The sequence below is a fragment of the Acanthopagrus latus genome, chromosome 21 (genome assembly GCF_904848185.1).
Source record: "Acanthopagrus latus isolate v.2019 chromosome 21, fAcaLat1.1, whole genome shotgun sequence".
Lineage (NCBI taxonomy): Eukaryota > Metazoa > Chordata > Actinopteri > Spariformes > Sparidae > Acanthopagrus > Acanthopagrus latus.
Window position 1 is genome coordinate 7225527 of NC_051059.1, and position 6000 is coordinate 7231526.

Here is a 6000-nt window from a genome sequence, read left to right on the forward strand (position 1 = left end):
GGAAGATCCAGATATTTTCATTACCCGAGAAGTCAAGCTTTTTTGGCTTCAAAGCGCCACTGATGTATCATCCTCGCTATTGACCATATTCACATGGCGGCCATTTTCCTCAGACAACGTGCTCAGGGTTGAAAGCTCGAATATAGCAACGCTGCTTTCGAGGTTGCACTTCATATAAACGTAGGCAATCTGATAAATTGTTGCAATTTCTCTGCTTCCAATTATCAAATAGTTATATGGTAACAGTAATTATTAATTAATTCACATAGACAACAGCTAATAGAGCATTCAACCTCTTCCTCCCCATTTGATAGTGTCCAGATAGTTAAGCATTAGCCAAGTGGGAGAATGTGCTCAGACGCAACATCAAAATGTTGACTAGGTCACTTGTTTCACTTTACTGTACTTCATATATAGATATATTAACTATTTGGGCCTACGGCGCAGCACTCCATCCATCTCCGTGGTCAAATAGCCGTTACACGGCCTGGAGGTTTGTTTGGGGTCGTTGTCCTTTTGAAAAACAAATGATGGTCCAACTAAGAGCAAACCAGATGGGATGGCATGTCACTCCAGAATGCTGTGGTAGCCACGCTGGTTCAGTGTGCCTTGAATTTTGAATAAATCAGCAACAGTGTCACCAGCAAAGCAGTCCCCCCACCCCACCCCCCACCCCCACACCTCCTCCTCCATGCTTCATGGTGTGAACCACACATGTAAAAACCATCCGCTCACCTTTTCTGCATCCCACAGAGACACGGTGGGTGGAACCAAAAATCTCAAATTTGGACACATCAGACCAAAGTACAGATTTCCACCGTTCTAATATCCACCCCTTGTGTTTCTTGGCCCAAGCACCTCTCTTCTTCTTCTCGTTCTCCCTCAGCAGTGGCTTCTTTGCATCAATTTGACCACGAAGGCCTGATTCTCCTCTGAACAGTTGATGTTGAGACACACACAGTTGACACACACATTGCACACATGCTAATTACAAAAACCATTCCAGGTCACGACCTCATGAATCTGACTGAGAGAATGCCGAAGCAAAAGGTGGCCACTTTGAAGAATATGAAATATAAAAACATTTTATGGTTTGTTTAACACTTTTTTGTTCACTGCATAATTCCATATGTGTTCCTTCATAGCTCTGATGTATTCAGTATGGATCTACAATGTAGAAAATAATACAATTATAGAAAAAAAACACTGAATGAGTAGTGTTTTATGACTGGTAGTGTCGGTGTGAATCTGAAATGACAGATTGTTGCAATAGAGCATTTTTTTTATTTTTTTTTTATTTTTTTTTATTCATTGCTCTGGTAATGGCATCTGAGTTTCCAAACAACATTTTTTCCTTTTACTTGTCTGTGATCCCACCCACTCTGTGGTGACACACTCTCGACTTGGTGTTGTCATATGAGGACAATGCACATGCACTTCTCAGATTGTATTTCTGGCCTCTCTTATGTCTTGTTTTGCTTCCGACGGGAACTTAGCCCCAGCCAACACGATCACAACACAAGTTCAGATTGCTCTGGGTCAGTTTGAACCTCCTCTGTCCGCTAATGACTTGTTACATAACTTTAATAATGTCCTTCTTTCCACTTTGTAGCATCTTGCCATTATTTGATTGTCGACAGTGGAGTCGAGACAGGAAATACACGGGGTGGGGGAGGGAACAGAGAGGGGGATGACATGAAACTAAAGTCTCCCACCAGAGCCAAAGCAGGGGCACTGTGGTTACTAAATGTATAACTATGCTAACTAAGTTTTTCCATTGTGGTCAGGATTGAAGCCTGTAGACACAGAAAGTATGATACCATCAAAAAAAAAAACAAAAAAAAAAAACACAACCCAGATATCCATTGCTTAAAGCACAGGTGTAATGTCAAGAAATCTCTTTTTATTTATCAAGAAATCTTTTAAAAGAGGTCTCACAGAGGTGAAAGGAGTAAAACCACCAACACTGTCAGTTCTTCCTCAGCTGTGTCAACGAAGATCCCCCCTCGCCCTTAGATGCCCTTAGATAGATAACAGGTTTTATTTCACTCTGCTATTGGCTTCCTGTTTTGATGTCAGCAGGAAGTTGTGACAAGGCCAACGTTTTTACGTGTCATCTGGACATTCCACTTGAGTTTTTTAAAGGGAACAAGATCCGACTTTTGCTTAATTAGGTTCATCTGTGTATTTCCTTTACCGCCGCTCTCCGCTCTATTGTTACTTTAAGCGCTAATGATGTAAGCAATATGACGTTAATCAGACACTCAGAACTGCTGCAGGTCACGTTCAGTTTCTAATGCCAGCAAACATTCAGAGCCGTTCCTACTTATCTGCTTTGACAATCTTGTTGAGACGCAAAAATATCCATCCTGAAGCTGCTCCAGGGGATCCTCCAGAATTTGGTTTCTTGAAAAAATGTATTGCTGTATTGGGTGTGGACCTGATCACATCAATATGCCTTTCTTCCCAATGCTATTTGCCCTTAAATATGGACAGTGCGTATACATATAATTCATTTAAAGTGGAAACAGACAACCTCCTTCCCCTAGTGTTGCTAATTGGTGTCGTTTTTGGCGGCTGTCACAAATCATATTGTTTCTGTTTCCTCAGAGTAGCACCTACCAGCAGCACAGGACGCAACATGAGTGTGTTCACTCATTCAGTCTATAATGGAGATGTGAAAAGCAGATAGAAATGGGGCCGGGCTGCCCGCCTGACTGGGTCACCTTCGTTTACCTGGGAGGTTTTTTGCCCAGCAGACAGAATTGCATGGTGAAAGATGGGGGTTATAGGAACCAATCTAAATGCTGATGGTGTCTCCCTTCTATAGCTATTACCTTGCATCAGGTTCTATTTGATAATGATATGTGAAAGCAAAAAAAAAGTCTCGATTTAAGCTATGAGTGAAATTTCAAACATTTCCGACACTGGCACCCTCAGGTGGAAGTTTAAGAAAAACGCTGTGGCAGTTAGAAATGGACACCAATTTCATTACCGAATATCCAAAAGCTTGTGCAAGTTCCCGGTCTTCTTCAAGGACCTATACAGAAGGGACATTACATCATTGAATTGAGTACTGGTGCCAGAGTTTGGTGCCACTTCTGGGAGACTCTGAAAGAGCACACAGCGGGGAATAGGAAAATGTTCGCTTCCAAATGTGCGCGCTAATGCTGAATGGATTGCTTGGTCCTCTTGCATGATGCAGAATGCTTGATCTGGCATATTTCTGTCAACAACCTTGTTACCCAGTCGCGTCCATATCTGGAGTTGGTAAACCTGCTTCTTTCAGCTCATGAAAGGTTGAAATGCAGGAGTGTTCACCCAATCAAATTATCGGGACGATTTCACATATGCTTTCCTCCTTTTCTCATGTGGATTCATTCACTGTAATTGACTGTAATTCTGTCTTGTCGGATGGTGGTTAAGGTTTTTAGGGCGCAGTAAAATGATTTCAACTCTTGCACTGCTTCGCCAGTTACCTGCAAATCTTAGGACCAATTTGAAGTTTTTACTGTATAATTTTGAAGCAGATATAAGTCTGACTCCACACTGAGGGGCAAAGGCGACGAAGCCTTAACTATCAGTATCACCGACCCTGGAACGAGACTAGCACTTTAAGTGAATGATCATGAAATGGCAGAGTAATCAAGATGTTTCAGTCTGAACTAAAATAGTGGAGCAAGTGTCCAAAGACATCCTTAGAGCCAAAAACTCACCTGCGGAGGTGAATCCAGAATCTGTGAAACTCGGTTTCAGTTGAATGCAGAGGAACTTCTCCCCTTTAGCGATTTCATTGGAACTCTGCCTCGAAGTGTTAAAAGCTCAAACATAAAACAGAAGTGACACGAGAACACAATTTTGACTGAATGAGATTTTTCCAGACTTGACCCATATTCATTTGACTGACCTTGCAGCCACTGTATTGCGCCGCTTTGCTTTTTGTTATCGTGTCATTACTCGGTCACAAGTACAACTGCTGGTATTAAAATAATACACCGTGAACAAAGAGCAGGTTTTCATAGTAAAGTCCCGTAGGAAGCTATTGTAACTATGCTTTTGAAGCGCACAATGGGTAATTATTAGGAATACTAGAGCTGCTGTGAATTTGAATTTAGGTGGCATTCTGAAGCGACCATCAAATGACTGAAAAGGGTACACAAAGAAAAAGTGTAATTAGGGTTCAGCGCGGTGCAGTAATGTAGCATTGAAATATTGTAGTTTTACGACAAGTTGCACATGATGACTTGCCAAATGACTGACAACATGCTAAGAGGCTACAATACGAACAACAGGCTGACATACTAACAGGCCAAGGTTGGAAAAGTGGTCTTACAAGTCACATATGCTGACAGGCTGACAGGCTAATAATGCTAACAGTATTTGGTTGGGTTACATTGCTGTAATATTAGTGTAAATATACTGTGAATGTGTGTATTTTGATGACTTTGAACTGTAGCTTACAGCTGGTCCCCTTCTTTTTGCTTCAGTCCACCACTGCACATAGCATATAATGATGAATGCCTGTCATATCTCAAGCAGGTTTCCAGTAAATACGATTTTCATTACTGTTATTTTATACCGGATATTATTTGGTATAACAAGCCGCAGGTCTGGCAGATGTACTGCAGTCAACTTAATGAGTGGGTTTCAACCAGAGGTTACTACTGTTTTGTCGCACTGCCTCTGCTGATGTTTGTATTCTTGACAGGAAATGTTTGGTGTGAGAAGGCAGCTGCTGATGCCTTGCTTGCGGTGACACATACTGTTATCTCAACATTTTTCTTTATCGGTGGAAACACCCCGTCTGTGGATTTCCTCCATCAACGGCTGTCTGAGGATTATAGCTTTTTCTTTCAATTCCTTTCGTTTTTCTTTAATGTCGCCCTCGTTTCTTGTAAGCAACACCGACTGCACTTAAGATTGACTGCATGTCGCAATGCGGCCTGACAGCGAGTGCGGGGTCAACATGTGGTTAACCGCAGTCTTTTGTTTATTTATTTATTTATTTATTGTTTTTGCAGCAACTTACGAACTTAACTCCTCTCCCACTTTTGGTGACTGTGACCTGAGTTACCAGAGTCTAAACTAGAGGAAGTTGTGGCGAGCTGTGTGCACAACGACGAGTGCTATACATGGCTCCTAAAAATAAATCCCTGCGTGCATTCAATGCCACTGACGCGCACAGAACAAAATGTTCGTCTGGCGCCCAGCAGTGACATGAAGAAACTACGCTGTGCCTACTCCCCCCCCCCCTCCCCAAAACAACAACAACAGCAACAAAAAACATGTCAGAACAACAACTTTCATGACTAATTTACATCCTACATGCTCTCGTCTGAACTAGAGGCTGGTTGCATAGGAACCGTGTATTTGCATCCCTTTTACATAGACGATTATATAAGCTAGTAAAATTCACCATGTTCTGCCCAGAAATGACAAGCAAAATACCTACGCCATGTGCGCAGTCAGAGATTTCAAGGCCAGATACGTTTTCATGTTCAACCAACCCGCCTGGCAACATGTAACTTGTCTGAGTCGCCACCAAAAGTACGCCACCGCCCCGCGTCTGGCATTTCAACCCCAGACAGTGTTGGTTGAGTCACTTCCTCTCCACACTGTACTTAATGCACCAGACTTCTCCATACTGCAGCCGAGACGCTGGAGTAACACACCATGCAAAGATGTCAGAGGAAGTGTGGTGCTTTTCTTCTGGCCGGGTCGGCCGTGTCGTCTTGTTCACTGAGTGACGTCGCTCGGAGGACTCTGTTGCCATCTGGTGTACATTTCGACCAGTCACCACGCTACAGTCTGACAACAAAAAAAAGCTGATTTGCACTGCATTCAAAAGGGCCGCGCCCAAACGCAACTCCACCCGCAGTCTTTAGTTTTCGTCAAAAACTACCACGTACATGGATCAAGAAACAGCTCATGGAACACAAAACTGAGACGGACGTTTTAACAATACAGTCACATTCTTTTTATTTGCACGTGAAAGTTGAA